Consider the following 17,261-nt stretch of genomic DNA (forward strand, 5'->3'; position numbering starts at 1 on the left):
AGCTCTGTGAGTTTTAGCCAGGCACATGGCCTCCAGCTCTAAACTACAGTTCCCAGCCCCCTTTGCAGCTGTGTATGGCCATGTGACTGAATTTGGGCCAATAGGATGTGAGTGGGAGTGATGTGTGCAACTTCTGGGTTTCTACTAAATGATGTTTGCTCTGGCTTCTCCCTTTTCTCTTCCCACCAACTGGGAAAAGTCAAAGAATGGAGCAGCCTTGCAAACCACATGCTGTGGGCTACGGAGTTGCCCCAGGTCCCCTCTTCACTTCCCCCAGACCACTCACCTGTGGACTACAGTGTTTGGCAGAGTAGCTTGCTCTGTTGTTTAACTAATAAAAATGTTAAAATTGAGCACTCATGTTAGAGAATACAAGAAATTTCAGTGAAAGCTCTGTATGTGAAGGTAGGAGGTATCATGACTAGTGATTGTAACTGGTCCCCTGCCTTCATTCTCTCCTCCAATTCTCCAAATGGCTCTCAAAGACAGGCCACTCTGCCGCTAAAAATCTTAAAATCTTCTGCTGGCTCCCAAGGTACCTAAAATCCCAAGCCCTTAGCATAAAGTAGAGACAATATCAGAATTTGTTTGGGCTGAAAACAATAGAATTCCTGACTAAAACTAACATAAACATCAAGGCTTTGGTCTTTTCTTATAATGGGGAATCTGGAGGAAGGTGTTTCCAGCATTGGTTTAGAAGGTGAATAATGTCAGGTCTCTGCTTGCCTTTGCTTCAGTTCTCTTGACTTTCCCTCATAGTTATATGATGGCTGCAGTGGCTCCAGGCTTCACATCCTCTTACCCATCCAAAGCAGGAAGGGAAATGGCACTCTTTTTATCAGGGAGAAGAATCTTTTCCAGAACCCCGTGGCAAACTTCCCTCATTTCTCTTTGGCCAGACTTAGTCATATGCCTATGCCTTAGCGGCAAGTTGGCTGGGAAAGTGAGAGTCTATTGTGGAAGGGAAACTCTACTTATGATACACAGGGGAGCAGACATGGCTGTAAGGCAGGCAGTTGAGCATGTGCTCCATGAGCCTCACGTACTTCCCTGAAGCAAAAAATATGACTGTAAGTTGAAATATAAAAAATTTATCTCCTGTGACCATAGGCCCATTACAAACATTTCTTTTGAATTGTTATTGTTATGATTTATTGGTTAGAACACAACTGACCAAAACAACATACAGTACACAGTTTGGTAAATAATGAAATAAATCAGATTTTACTGAAAATATATTTCTTAATGTTATTAAAACATGTTGCGGAAGAATATTATTGCTAAATGGGGTAGGGTTTAGCTTCAGTTGCATTCTAATTTTCATGTGTGTGGGTTGAGGTGTTTGGTAATCTCGCTCACAAAAATAAGTTGATGGAAACAGAAGGCATTTTGTAACTGCAAGATTGATCGGTTCTTTTGGACTCCTTCTGAGTTATATGCTGAAAGGCACATGGTGATCTATAATAAAAATTAAATATAAGGTTTGGGGTGAGTGAGAGGCATTACTTTCTCTTGTAAAGGAGGAGAAGGAGGCATGGGAAAGGGGACCCTCATAATAGCTCCGCCAAAGGGCGTGTTCAGCAGATCAGCTGTAGGAGAGGAAAGCTGAGCGCTAACAATTGATTCCCTCAAAACCATCCAGGCACAGTGTTCCTGTTGGAGAGGCTTCGGAGACCCCCAGTGATACACATACCCCAGTTTAAAGACCACTGGTTGTGAGGATCAAATGAGATAATGTACACGAAAGCCTTTAGTGTGCTGTAAAGAACGTTCCAAGGGGCATTAATAATAATTGCATGCTTTGTTTTTCCCAAATTCTGGTGACAGCCCATGAGGGCTCTAAGGACTTCATATTCCAAGTCCTGAAAGCGGCCCACTAACAGACAAGGCAGCTCCCCCTGGACTTGCTGCGAATATCCATCCTCCCAATATAAAAGAAGGTTGACGGGAGAGAGTGAGAGGTGACCTTTTCTGGGGAGTGTTGAGCCAGGCTGGAGAAGGAGCGGGTAGTTGGGGCAGGTGCATGGGAGAGGGTGTCCTCCTGTATCCTGGCTGGGTGTCTGCTCTTCCACAGTGTTTGCTGATCAGGTCTGGTCTGTGTGAACAGAGGGAGGAGCCCTGGAGGGAGCCCCTGTTACTCCCTTGAGGTCCCCATTTTAGAACACACAGAAGGCGTAATCTGCCCAGGTGCTTGGGTCCAGGAGGCCAGACAGCACTGGAGTCTGTAGGCTTGCCAGGCTGCAGAGTGGACCAAAGGGACATGCCTGATGGTATGAAGTCACCAGTTAGGGGCAGCCAGGCCACAGGGTCACTGTGAGTGGTTGAGGGAGGTGCCTCGGGATGTGTTTGCTCTCTGCCAGCAGGGCTTGGGGACCACAGGTTAGATTGGTGATAATGACCAATGAAAGGGGGGTAGTGCCCTCAGTGCTGCTGCCGGTTGGAAGGGTCCTTTGTCTTTCCTACCTTTCTCCCTGCTCTGATACTGATCTCTGGCGGCCTCGGCCTGCAGTGGCTTGAAACAGGATTTCGGCTCCCCGGGCAGAGATTGAAGTCAGGTAGCAGCACTGAGAGCATTGAATCCTAGCCACTAGACCACCAAGGAGCCAGTGGCCAGTGACAAGGCCCTGGCCCATCAACTTTGTAGAAATAAATTTCCACAAAGAGACGGAAATTAGTGAAACAAGTGAAGTGTTTACTAGGAGGAGAAAGAGTAGGTGTGAATAGGCGCACACGCGCGAGCGCAGAGAGACCGTCTCGCTCTCGTGGTGGTTTGAATCACGTATATGGGGCATTTCTTCTGCGTTTCCTTTGCCCAGTCATCTTGCTTTGCCTGGCTCTGAGTCCGTATTTGGTTATCTCCGGGTCCTCCCATGTGTGTGCGTGCATCTCCTAGCCAAGATGGATTTCAGCGAAGCGGCCTGTGGGTAGGTTGGCATCACTCCTCTTTTGACCTCCCAGGAGCCTCTCTGCGTATGTGTAGTCAGGAAGGTCCCCTCGAGAGTGAGAGATGTGTGGTCTCTGTCTCTTTTCTGGGCAGGGCTCAGCTTCTCTGGCTCCCGCTCTTTTGGAGTATCTGTCCACAGGGGACAAAGTCCAGCTGCTCAGCCTGGAGCCTATCTATCTCCTGCCTCAAGACCAGAAGAGCAGGCCCAGGAAAAGGAGATGGACAGGTGGGCCAGGCTCATCCCTCTGTCCACGCAGTGCTGCACGGGGGCCATCAGCTTGTGACAGCGCCACGTTCACTGACGCCACCTTGGCAGCTTGAAATCCACCTGGTGGGACTATTTACAGCACAAGAGTCAGCAGAAGCTACAAATCCATGCTTCCCCTCCCTTCCAAGTTGAGAAGGGCGTTAGGGTGTCTCACCTCTCCCAGCACACCACTGAGTCCTAGTCACTGGAGCCAGGAGCTGAACGTGGGGTGCTGGGGAAGGACCTGAGTCAAATATGGGACTGAGATTTACGAATGGACAAGGCGAAGGCTTGGGTAACCGAGATGAGACTATGTTAATAATTCGGTGATTGAAAAGGTGGTAAATGGGATTAAAATGTCCTTTAAAGGAGCCTAGTACCCAGCAGAAGAGTAGAGTTTGGCAAAGCATAATGGTGTATTAGAAAAATAATCTGGCTCACGTCTATATTTTATTTATTTATTATTATTTTTTTATAACCAATATGCTTTAATGTAAGTTTAGGTCATTCATTTTACAAACACTCATGGAATGCCTACTGTGCTTAAATCATTGTGCTGGATCTTCCCAAAGACACGGTTTATATGAACACAATTCCTAACGACTTCTTCCTAATGCTTGCTTCGGGGGCTACATCTGGGGCTGAATGGAAGCACATAGACATAGGGCTGCGGTATGGCCACCCCTGCTCTACACTCGGGTCTCTTCCAGAGGTGAACACAGCAGTCACTATCTTGATAAGGTGTGTAGATTAGTAATCACCATTCTGTTACTTTGTAAAGTTCAGTTCCTTCCCCTGGAGGGGTGCACCAGTCCTGGAAATACTGCAATACCAGGTCGATGCGTGGAGTGGACGAAGCAAGCTCTCACTCCAACTCCTTGCTCCAAAAATCCGTTTAATACGTTGTTCTTGGGTAGAGAACATATCAGATTTTAAACTGATAAGAACAGATACTACACTTGATCTTAGCCAAAAGGCCGAGAAGCGATACGTCTATATTTTATAATGGGACTTCCCCGATCAAATTACCCACCTCCACACAATAAAGATATTGAAAAGGGCCCATTTTAATTCAGAGTTGCTGAACACGATAAAGGGTTGGGGTTTTAGAGAATCGTTCCCTGACATGAGCCAGCTGGCCTCAGGCCTTTTCCTTCCCTTGGATTTTGCCACTGTGGCCTCTGGACCAGAGCAGCGCTGATGGGGTCGGAGACCTTGTCTTGCCTCCAGCCCGGGGTGGACTTCTGCCTTGGCCGGGCTGTTTCTGGCTCCAGAAGCAGATTCTGCAGAAGTGTCAGGATCACCCTCCCTCTGGTACTTAGGCCTTTTCTAAGGAAGAGCAGCTGTGCAGAGAATTCATTCTTCTGCAGAACAGAATCCTTTAATGAGACAAATTGTTTTTATAATAGGACTTTCACAGGGAAAGAAAAAAAACCCTGTCGCATAAAAGCAAATGGATTCTCTCCTCAGAACCACATCCTCTGCCCAGCAGGTACTGAATTGCAGATGGTGTTTTCACGCTCCCAACTGGGTATTTAATGAAGAAGGAAGAGGGTCCCACTCCCCTCTCCACTCCCCACCTCCAACACTGGCGATGCACTTCTCTGTTCATTGAGGTTCACTCTGAGGGGGAAAAGCCTATTTTAAACCAAGGCAAGAGATGCGAGATTTAGATGGAATTTAAATCAAGAAAAAAAAAAAAGGAAGCTGCACAGTTGTTTCCAGGATGACAGTATTTTATGAACCAAGTCTATCGTCCGTAAGCTTCCCGTTCCAAGTGATTTCAGGAACACGAAGGCTTCTGTGCCAGTTAGGACTGTGTTTGGTTGAACAGTAGTTTAACAAAAATAGGATCCGTTTGTCCTCATGTAACAGAAGAGTTGTGTGGGTTATTCAGGGCTGGTGTAGCTACTTAACGAAGCTACTGTGCACCCAGGTCCCCCCTAGCTTCCGGCTCCTTCCTTATCCTGGAACACCTCTGCTCGGATTGGCAGGATGGCTGCCCTTCCTTCCATCATTGCCCCTGAGTTGCAGGCAGGAAGAAGGGCACTAGGCAAAGTGCAGATGTGATGGGCCACAATCTAGGCTTTGCGATCCTTGCTTTTTACCCAAAAGACCTGAAAACTTTTGTCCACACGAAAACCTGCACAGAGTTTTATGGCAGCTTTGTTCGTAATTGCCAGTCGGAAGCAACCAAGATGTCCTTCCGTAAGTGAGTGGATAAACTGTGGTACATCCAGTTAATGGAATATTATTCAGCTCTAAAAAGAAAAGAACTATCAAGCCGTGAAAAGACATGGAGGAACCTTACATGCATATGACTAAGTGAAAGAAGCCAATCTGAAAAGGCTACCTACTGTATGATTCCAACTCTGTGAGGTTCTGGAAAAGACAAAACTATGAAGACAGTAAAAAGGTCAGTGATTGCCAGGGGATAGAGGGGAAGGAGGGATGAACAGGCAGAGCACAGAGGATTTTTAGGGAAGTGAAACTACTCTGTATGATACTATAATGGTGGATACATCTCATTATATATTTGTCAAAACCCATAGAATGTATAACACCAAGAATGAATTCTAATGTAAACTACAGACTTTGGGTGTTAACGATGTGTCAGTGTATGTTCATCAACTGTAGCAAACGTACCCCTCTAGGGCAGGGGTGTTAATATTAGGGAAGGTGTTCATGTGTGAGAGGGTAGGGAGCTTATGGGAACTCTGTTGCTTTCTGTTCAACTTTGCTGTGAACCTAGAATTTCTCTCTCCAAAAAAATCTGTTAAAATAAAAAAGTGATGGGCCAGTTGAGTCTGTCCTTTTTCATCAACAAAATAATAGCTTCCCTAGAAATCCCACGTAAGTAGACTTCTGCTTATACCTCACTGGCCAAAAATGGGTCACATGACTACCCCAGGCTGCAAGGGAGTGACTATTTTATTTTTTATTTACTTTTTGGAGGTACTTTCCCCCCCAGTTTTATTGAGATATAATTGATATACAGCTCTCTATAAGTTTAAGGTGTACAGCATAATGGCTTGACATACATATATTGTGAAATGATTACCATGATAGCTTTAGTTAACATCCATCTCTCATTCAGGCACACAAAAAAAATCAGTTTTCTTCCCCTTGTGATAAGAACTCTCAGGATTTACTCTTGGCAACTTTCAAATATACTATATAGCAGAGTTCACTAGAGTCATCATTGTTTCCAGCACTGATTCATCTTATAACTGGAAGTTTGTACCTTTGGATCACCTTCATCCAGTTCCCCCATCCTTCGCTTCCCACTCTGGTAACCACAAATCTGATCTCTATTTTTGTGAGGTAAAAAAAATTTTTTTGTTTGTTTTTTAGATTTTATGAGTGAAATCATACAGTATTTGTCTTTCTCTGTGTGACTTATTTCACGTAGCACAATGCCCTAAATTTCCATTCCTGTTATTGCAAATGCTGGATAGTATTCTGTTATACACACCACATCTTCTCTATCCACTCCTCTGTCTATGGACACTTAGGTTATTTCCATGTCTTGGCTATTGTAAATAATGCTGCCATGAAAATGGGGGTGCAGGTATCTCTGTGACATAGTGATTTCATTTCCTTTGCATATATACCTGGAGGTAGAGTTGCTGGATCATATCGTAGTTCTAATTTTTTAAGGAATCTCCACGCTGCTTTCCATAGTGGCTGTACCGATTTACAGTCCTACAGGCAGTGCACTAGAGTTCCCTCTTCTCTATATCCTCACCAGCATTTGTTGTCTCTTGTCTTCTTGCTAATAGCCATTCTAACAGTCGTGCTGTAATATCTCCTTGTTTTGATTTGTGTCTCCATAATGATTAGTGATGTTGAGCACCTTTTCATGTACCTGTTGGCCATTTGTATATCCTCTTTGAAAAAGTGTCAGGTTCTTTGGCCATTTTTAATTGAATTATTTGTTTTTTAATTGAGCTGTATGAGTTCTTTATGTATTTTGGGTATTAAGCCCTTATCAGATATATGATTTGCAAATATTTTCTCCAATTCTGTAGGTTGTCACTGGACATTGGCTCTGTCACTGGCTCTAATTAGGCTAATGCTACAGTGACCCTGAAGACACTAATTTGATGGGACAGGGGTGGAAGAATTAAAAAAAAATTAGTATCAGGCATGATTTTCGCAAGACTTTTTGCAAAGGTATCACTTTTTTCCATGTAATGTAAAAACGGGCTCTGCTTAATTCATCTCTCTTCATTCTTTCATCATACGTTTTTCCTTATGTTTAAATCTTTCATCCTGGCCTCCCACTCCATTTGGTCTAAATATCCTCTTCGGTTATTTCTGGTTCAGCTGTTTAGAACATGCTGATTTACGGGGCTCTGCTGGAGATCTGTGGTGGGGGAGTGAGCTGCCCGGAGCCGTGGAAGACATTTGCAATTCAGCAGAATGGTCTCAACTGCGGTGCTGTCTAGAGGTGATGTGATGCAGGAAGGAATCTCAGACAGTGTAATTAAACGAACAGACAAAAATCCAGACAGGCAGCGTGCCTGCTTTGAAGACCCTATATTTGTTATATAAAAATCAAACACTCACATTCCCAACTTGATTGTACTCAGGTAGGGAAACGCTGCACAAACTCTGACGACTTGAGGGACCTCTGTGACAAGCTTAGACTGTGCCAATGGCCCTCATCCCAGGGTGAACTCCACACGTGGAGCCAGGGGACCCATTTGCCTGCACGCTCCCGGCACCTCATCCTCGTTGCTTCATTTGTTCCGATGACCACTGGGCTCAAATACATCCTCCCAGCCTCTACCCCACTCCCTCCTTCCAGAGGTAACATTATAATTTCACAAAGAGAGAAAGTTAATATTAATTTTGTTTTGGAAATTTCATGACATTCTTTGACCTCGTTGAAAATGTCACAGATCTGACTTTTGTCAACTGTCTGATGTTCATACCTTATTATTCCTTTCTGTGCCTGGTTGTCCTTATTTTTGATAAGAATTTTAAAACCACTGTCCTTCATGTGGAAATGAGGAAATGTAAATTTTCCTCTTTTTTTTTTTTTTTGTGGTACACGGGCCTCTCACTGTTGCGGCCTCTCCCGTTGCGGAGCACAGGCTCCGGACACGCAGGCTCAGCGGCCATGGCTCACGGGCCCAGCCGCTCCGTGGCATGTGGGATCTTCCCGGACCGGGGCATGAACCCGTGTCCCCTGCATCGGCAGGCAGACTCTCTACCACTGCACCACCAGGGAAGCCTGTAAATTTTCCTCTTAAATCAAAGAGGTGCCAAGTGCTTTAACGGTACTGAAGTCACAGGATTGAGTCAGGGTGTCCCAGGAGCACTGGATACCCACCAAGGCTTCCTTCCCGTCTCTGGGACCACAGCAGCCAGGAGCTCTTAGGGAGCTTTTGATTTCTTCCTTCTTTCTTGCTCCTTTTCTTTTTAAAGATTTTTTTTGATGTGGACCATTTTTTTTTAAAGTCTTTATTGAATTTGTTACAATATTGCTTCTGTGTTTTGTTTTCTTTGGCTGTGCTGGGTCTTCATTGCTGCGGCATGCGGGGGCTACTCTTCATTGCGGTGCACGGGCTCTAGGTGCGCGGGCTTCAGTAGTTGCAGTGCGTGGGCTCAGTAGTTGTGGCGCACGGGCTCTAGGGCACGTGGGCTTCAGTAGTTGTGGCGTGCAGGCTCAGTAGTTGAGGCTTGCAGGCTTTGTTGCTCTGCGGCATGTGGGATCTTCCCGGACCAGCGGTCAACCCGTGTCCGCTGCATTGGCAGGTGGATTCTTAACCTCCGCGCCACCAGGAAAGTTCTTGCTTCTGTTTTATGTTTTGGTTTCTTTTGGCCGTGAGGCACGTGGGATCTTAGTTCCCCGACCAGGGATCGAACGCGCACCCCCTGCATTGGAAGGCAAAGTCTAACCACTGTACCTCCTTTTCTTACCCTCTAGATATTTTCCTTTCTTCTTTCCTTTTGCTCCAAACATCAAAGTGGTGGGAAGAATTCAGCTCTTGATTGGAGGTAGAGGGAAGGCAGAGGCTCATCCCCTTGCCCAGGTCCCCCTGGTTGCAGAGGGAAGAAGCTGGTCCCCTGTCAAACTACAAGTGCAACAAAGACACTGCAGGTGGGTCTCTGTGGCCCTAGGTGTGCTGACTGATCATAGATGGACTTGCCATTTTGCATATTTGACTTTCATAGAACCAGATCTTTCATATGTTGTATATGGATACTGCTGACCACCTTCCAAAGGCAGTCAGACTATTAACCAGGTGAACTCCTGCTGCCGTATGATCGAAGCAGGACCTTCCCTATTTAAGAGAGACAGTTTTTGCTCTCGTTGGTCTTGATAATGACCATAATTAAGCCATAGCCATAGAATTTTAATAGAATGTGCTTATAACTTCTGAAACTTGAATTTAGTCCCAAACAGCTCTGTGCTACACCTACCAGATTTTGACCATCAGATTCATTACGGTGTGGGTCTGAGAAGAACAGTCTTGTGAATTGTGCTTACAATTACGTATGCAAATAAGTAAATACAATACATTAATATTTTCTTAACAAAGCCATAAATGATGATAAAATAATAATAAAATACGTTATACTAGATGTTGCTGGTTTAATTATTCCTGTTTTGGGGGAGCTCTTCTTAAGAAATGTTTCTGCTTGGAAGGACGTTCTCACATTTTATTCTTTAAATTTTACTCTTCTTCAAAACCCGGATCATTTGTCATTTGCTTTCACTGGAGTGATTCCTCACTTCTCTACAAGAAAACAGTGCTCATAACACTTGTCACACACCACACTCTTCCTTCTAGATATTTGTGTGTGGTTTTACTTTACCCGTTGTGTTCTAAACTCTTTAGGGGAGAGTTCCTGTTATATACGACTTACATGTTCTGATACAACCTAACAATACTCAATATATGTATTTAAAAGAAAGAACGAATATGTGATGAGTGTCTACTATCTGCTAGTTGTGTGATCATGATCATGTCTTTTTTTAAATTAATTTTTATTGGAGTAGAGTTGATTTACAATGTTGTGTTAGTTTCAGGTGTACAGCAAAGGGAACCAGTTATACATATACATATACATATATCCACTGTCATTTAGATTCTTTTCCCATATAGGTCATTACAGAGTATTGAGTAGAGTTCCCTGTGCTATACAGTAGGTCCTTATTCGTTATCTGTTTTATATATAGTAGTGTGCATATGTCAATCCTTATCTACCAAGTTATCCCTCCCCCTTCCTTCCCCCTTGGTAACCATAGTTTGTTTTCGACATCGGATTTCTTATCATCTCTTTGTTTCCTCATGTGTATAATGGTGAAAACTACAACCTCACACATTTAAGATGAAATGAGGTCATGTATATAAAATACTTAGCACAAGGCCTGGCGCACTGAATTCTCATAAATGTCAGCTCTTTATTTTATCATTATTAACATGGAATGTAGTTTTTAGTAGGTACCTTGAAGCAGGGTGGTTTCTTTGCTGACTAAGGGCATCGTGGTAAATGAAGGGTAGGTGGGAGTAACAGTATTTCATAAAAGCAAAGTAACAGCCATAAAGCTCGAGTGGTTCCAACTGGTAAAATGATGCTCAGTCCCATATGCAATAACGGGCAGGTTTCCAGAGGACCTGATGTACTCTCAAGCATGCATTCAGCACATAAAAATACAACTCAACCTCATCATAAATTTGATCTACAGCCAAGAAATTATGTCCATTATCAAGTGAATGCATATTGTGCTGGTCTCCCTCTGATGCAGGTGCTACTTTGGGTAGCCTGCTCTTTTAAAAGGACTCTCCAAGGAAGGTTAAATTCATGCCTTATTTCTCTTTGCATTCATTTTCCTAGAGCTACAGAGACCTCCACCATCGTTCTACCCTAAGGTCAACAGCTGAGGTAGGTTTGGCCAATATCTATTGAAAATGACGTTGAGGCGATTTCTTTCTTTTTTTTTTTTTTTTTGCGGTACGCGGGTCTCTCACTGCTGCGGCCTCTCCCGTTGCGGAGCACAGGCTCCGGACGCGCAGGCTCAGCGGCCATGGCTCACGGGCCCAGCCGCTCCGCGGCATGTGGGATCTTCCCGGACCGTGTCCCCTGCATCGGCAGGCAGACTCTCAACCACTGCGCCACCAGGGAAGCCTGAGGCGATTTCTTTTACTAGAGATTTTTTTTCCAAAATGAGAGCTCATTTCAGCATTTATTCCCTTCATGTTCTCCAACTTCTCCAATTTCACCAAAGCTATTCTGTATCCCTTTTCTCTGGCGTCACTCATCTTCCCAGACCTGCAGAAGCATTCACCTCCTCCAGAAAGCTTTTCCTGGTTCCCCAGAAATAGTTCACTGTCTCTCTGCACCCCGCCCCCGCCTCTGGACAACACAGGATGGCTCTTATTTGTATCGTTGCCATGACCGTATTGTAGGGCAAGTGTACGTTTAAAGGCTTGTTTCTATTGGTTGACTATGAGCCACTCAAGGTTTGGATCCATTTCTGGTCATTTTTATGTCTTGATATTGTAACAGGAAGGTTTGGGGACAGAGGAATGGGCAGCTATGAGGCCTTCTGTGACCCTGCCTGGGGCACAGTGCCTGTCACACTCAGGTCCAGAGTTCAGCTCCACTGGTCATGATGGCCACCACCATGGACCAGCCCCAAGAAGTCTGGTGGGATCGAAGCATAGTGAGTGAGGCAGAGAGGGGATGGGAGATGAGGCTGGATAGAGATGGAGGGGCTAGACCATGCAAGGGTTTTTGGCCTGGGGACAGGCAATTGGACTTTTTGTTCCAAAGGCAATGGGAAGCTGCTGTGAGCTTTAGGAGGGGATGGTGACACGATCCAGTGCAGAGATTCCATCACCTGCTCCTCTTTTTTTTTTCCCCCTCCTGGGTTATGGACACAGTGCCGGCTCCTGCAGTGTCTGTCTTGTTGCAAGGAGCATTTTCACCGTATGCTTTTGAACAGCCTCAAAGCCGTAGATGTGCTGAGGGGAAAGACCGGAGCTTTGAGCACAGAGAGGTAGCAGCATCCTTGCAACAGGCCAGCTGCCCTACCCCTACCCCCATCATCCTCTGGCCTCATGCTGTGGGTTATTGCACTGCATTTTCCTGCAACCTGACGTTGGAGAGTCTGCTGGTTTTCCATCTGATTTTAAAAATAAGTAAATAATCGCAGTCAATACATGGATATGGTGAAAATGCAAAGCAAGCGACAGAATTTGGGCACCGCAGCTCCAGGGAGCACCTGCAGCTCAGAGAGATTCTTGGAGCCTAGACGATGCTGAAGGGACCCATTGCTGTTTTATGTTGTATGTGTGGCTTTGGAGGTCCAGGAGGCCAGCCCCGAGGGACATTTTGGAAAGTGGTAATGGAAATGATTTTCAGTCCAAGGCAAAGAAGCAGGTCAGGTACCTAAACTCCCTGCCATACCTTAAAAGGCTCTAATTCTATCCTGACAAACAGTAAAGAGAGCAAATAAGTACGTTCATGCCATTTCAATGTTCTTCTTCAAACATGTGGATTTAAGCCAGTTGGGTTTGGAATCCATTTAGTTTGCGATTTTGCCAAGAGTTTTGTGGGTGTAAGTTTAAAAATAGCTATGTACACATAGGATGTCTGTGGGGAAAAGTGGGTAAATTCTAGGTTGGAAAAAGGTTCTGTGAGCAAGTGCCCTCAATGTTTAGTTCCAAATGTTTGCAAAGACAAACATTTTGGAGATCAGAGTAACAGTCCTGTTTCACCCTTGGTCTAAACCAGGGTGATCTGCACCCAAATGTGGGAGTGGGTAGGTGACTCAGAAATATGTAGTGGGGGGAATTAAAGACCCAGAAAAAAGAATTAAAGTTTAAAAAGAGATGAGGGAGGAAACAGGGAGAAAAAGTTCCGTATAAATAGACTAGTAAAGTCAGGCGTTTTCAGACTGGAAGCATGGAGGCAGATGGAATTAAAGCCAAAAAATACAGTAAGTGGCTGAGGTCAGGGTAATTGCAGCCCTGCTCGGTCACGGCCTCATGAGTTTTCCTCCCTGTGCACAATTTCCCCCCCTCAAGCCTCCAGGACTGTGGATTGATTGATTATGAAGTGAGCGCCCTGATCGGGGTCAGGGGCCTTGACTCGGGAATGTGAAGATGAGGATTTATCATCAAAGGAGCACCAGACAGGCCAGCCACAAACAAATCCATCTCTCACGCACTCACCCCTTCCAGTCTTATTTATCGAGGTACTGCTTAGACTAAAGACTTAGTTTATAATTTGCCTGGGTGGATAAATCTCGTATCTAAACAACTACAGGGCTAAGTATCACGTGATCCGTCCCGAGTCAGGGACAACCTAGTACCAGCACATCACAGCAGTGGGAAGGGTGCTCTGACTTCCCAGAGGAGGTGTTTGCACTGGCCTTTGGTGGACGGTGGGATCCTGATGGGTAGAGAGTTGGAGAGGAATAACCTGAGCTTTGGCACGTGGGTGGGAAAGCACCAGGTGTGGTTAGTGAAGCGTAGAATAGTTAAGTGCTAAGATGGAAGAGGTGCTGGGGACCACGGTGAAGGCCTGAGAGTGTGTCTGGGGAGAGGGCACTTTTGCTTCGTTGGTAAGAGGGAACCATGGGAGGGTTTTGAGCACGAGGATGCGCAAAGCACGTTAAAAATTGGCAGTCGTGTGTAGACGGACAGGAGTGGACAGATGTTGGGGCCATGGAGACCAGGTGGGAGTGTATGACCATAGCCCAGGTGAGGATAACACAGTACACAAAGACACTGGAGGGTGGGCATAACTCTCAGGCAACCAAGTCAAGGGTGCGAAAGTATTTCTTCATTTTCTTTTGAATCTGGCCAATTCTGTCTCAAAACCATCATCCTGTGTGTCATTGGGAAGTTCCATTGAGTTATAATTGAGGGCTGCTCTCCTTGGAATAGGGACATATCAGAGTCTTGGAGGATAATATGATAGGTGAAATGGGGAAGAGGCCTCTGGTCTCTTGTGGTCCTGCAGTGGTCCATGAAGCCAGTTTCTGCACCTTGAAGACAAATACCCAGGTGAAGTGAGTATTTGGATGCCCTCACTTTACAGAGGAGGAACCTGAGCCACAGAAGATTACAGAACTGTCCAAAGTTTCACAGCTAGTAAGGAAGGGGCTGGGATTAGAAGACCTGGCTCCAATCTTTTTTATCGCTGAATAGTATTCCACTGTGTATGTGTATGTGTGTGTGTGTGTGTGTGTGTGTATATATGTGTGTGTATATATATATATATATATATATATATATATATATCACATCTTCTTTATCCATTCATCTGTTGATGGACATTTAGGTTGCTTCCATACCTTGGCAATTTTAAATAATGCTGTTATGAACTTTGGGGTATCGTTTCGAATTAGTGTTTTCATTTTCTTTGGCTATATACCCAGGAGTGGAACTGCTGGGTCATAGGGTAGTTCTACTTTTAGTTTTTTGAGAAACCTCCATATTGTTTTCCATAGTGGCTGCACCAGTTTACATGTCCACCAACAGTGTACGAGGGTTCCCTTTTCTCCACGTCTTTGCCAACATTTCTTGTTTGTAGTCTTTTTGATGATAGCCATTCTGACAGGTGTGAGGTGATATCTCATAGTGGTTTTGGTTTGCGTTTCCCTGAGGATTAGCGATGTTGAGCATTGTTTCACGTGCCTGTTGGCCATCTGCGTTTCCTTTTGGAAAAATGTTTGACACGCTTCTTTACAATGTTTTTCTCTGCATTGTTTTACACGGTCAGGGGATATATTTACATATATATGTATGTATGTAAACGTTACGTATGTATATATGTGTTTATGTATGTATGTATTACGTATGTGTATGTATATATACACACCTACACATACATACATTCAGGTTGTTCCTCAATGGTTTGTAATTATAAAGTGCACGGTGAGAAACAGATGCATGTTTTTATCTCTGTTTTGGGTAATTTCCTTGGGAGAGACTCCTGGAAATTGAATTACAAGCCAGGAGCATTTTTACAGCTACTGACATATCTATTGCCATACTTTTTTCCAAAACGATTGTGCCTGTTACTGCTAAAAGCCTTGTGTAAACATAAACTGTGTATTAATTTTAAAACTTTTGCTAATTTGAAAGGTGGAAATGACCTCTCGTGTGCCAGGCTTTGCCTCCTGATCTCATTTATTCCTCAGAATGACCCTATGATGAAGGCCTTGTTCCTTAAAATATTATTAATCTTGCTGGCTGAGTTTTTTGGCACCCTCTTGAATTTTGCCTCTGAGGTGAGTGTGTCCCTCACCTGCCCTAGACCCAGCTCTGATTCACTCCACTTTGCAAATGAGGAAACCAGGGGTGAGAAATGAAGTTTATTGGTTAGGGTCACACGGCCAGTAAGTCTCAGTGATGACATTCAGATCTGGGTACGTGTGACTCCAAAACCCTGTTTCTTTCTACTAAGCTGTCTGGGTGCTTCAGTCTGGGTTTTTGAATGTGAATAATGAGGAGAGAGAAGAAACCATTAAACAGAACTGAGGAATCCCAGAGAAGGAGCTGGTCCTTTCCGGCGTGTAAGGGTGTGGTAGCAGTTTAATGTGGGCCACGTGGATTTGGGGGCACAGGGAGACCAGACCCGTCCACTGTGGGGCGAGTAGCAGGAGGTTGAAGATTCAGGTCTGTCCCGCAGGAAGGAGTGTGACTGAGTGTGAGAAAGGGCCAGGGCACACCTCGCTGGAAGCTCTAGTGCTTATGTAATCTGAGCGCAAAGGCCGGCTTAGACCCAGAATAGGGCCGTGACCAGGCAGAGTTCCTGGGGATGGTCACAGTCACACATGGTTGGGTCACAGTTCTGAGCCTGCCGTCTGGCGCCTGGCCGTGGTCCCCTCCACAGTGGCATCCAGTGCACGGTGTCCAGCTGGGGCACAGCTGGACCAGGAACTACTGGAAGCCCGGGCTGGGCTGTGAGTTCTGACAGCGACCAAAGGAGCGAAGGAGTCACTGCAGGTCTGCAGAGCCAGCTTGAGGTGAACACAGGCCCGGACTGCCATGACCTTTCTGGCCAAGCAGAGTGGCAGAACCACTGGCCTGGGCTGATTGACTTAACATTGGGCAGCATAGGCTCGTTTTGCAGGAAGTGGGACTAAGTCTCAGCATGCCCCCAGGGTGAGTCATCTCCCTGCTGTGCACACCAGTTTCCTCTGTTGTGCCCGGTTGCATTTTCAGTCTTCAGACCACTTTCAAGGGCAGAGGATCTGGCAGTAGGTCTGTTCTACTCATCAGTCTGTTGTTGCTTCTGACCTCATTGGAATCGCTCACATCTTCTGCGGTCAGGAGGGGGCCTGAGCGGCTAATGGAGGGTTCTGGCCCTGGGTGCAGAGGAGGCAAGGTTAGCTTCTGGGAGCAGTGCACATTTTAGGGAGCATTTGGGAAGGTGGAACAAGTTTGGCCTAATTGAAGCCTGTAAGAGTGGGGTGAAAGTTGGCCGAGTAGCCATGGGTGGATGGACCACAGTGTGGTCTGGTAGCTACAGGGTAGAAATAGCAAAAGTGCAGGATGGCTCGGCTTGGGGGCCTGGCAGATGGGGCAACAGACAGAGGGAGAGGTGCAGATGCTACACAGGCAGCAGTGAGACCGTCAGCCCTGGGCTCCAGGTGGGGTGGGCAGGCCTGGAAACCAGGAGAGAGGAGGGGAGGGGAGACGGGCGGGGAGAGGGCCGAGAGGAGGAGGTTTTGTAGGCTTGAGGGATTGGGTGGGGGGCTGAGGGGCGAGGATGTGTTTAGGGAAGGGCCGCTCAGAGCTGGGGATCTGGGGGAAGGAGCAGGGTTGAGTGGTAACAAGCACCAGGGTCTGGTTTCATAGGCAGTGGCTTGAAATGGAGGAAAGAGACAAGCCAGGGAGGTGGAGGGTGCGATGATGGAAAGATGACTTCCCACCGGGTGGAATTCTGTCCACAGAGACGACTGAGAGGTGATGGTGGAATTGCTCATTTTAAAAAAAATAAATTTATTTATTTATTTTTATTTTTGGCTGTGTTGGGTCTTGGTTGCTGAGAATTGCTACTTTTAAAGAGTGCATTGAAGCTAAACCCTGTCTG

The 17,261-nt window shown here is 45.6% G+C and overlaps 1 long non-coding RNA gene and 1 other non-coding gene across 3 annotated transcripts in view; one reads left to right on the forward strand and one right to left on the reverse strand.

Annotated features, from left to right (window-relative positions):
- Nucleotides 1-17,261, forward strand: part of LOC132593858 (uncharacterized) — a 116,047-nt gene that overhangs the window by 22,721 nt on the left and 76,065 nt on the right. The gene's annotated exons all lie outside the window — the stretch shown is intronic.
- Nucleotides 3,990-4,180, reverse strand: LOC115866853 (U2 spliceosomal RNA). The gene has a single exon (XR_004044880.1). It is a non-coding gene; the product is annotated as a U2 spliceosomal RNA (small nuclear RNA).

Source organism: Globicephala melas, chromosome 18 (assembly GCF_963455315.2).
Source record: "Globicephala melas chromosome 18, mGloMel1.2, whole genome shotgun sequence".
Taxonomy (NCBI): Eukaryota; Metazoa; Chordata; class Mammalia; order Artiodactyla; family Delphinidae; genus Globicephala; species Globicephala melas.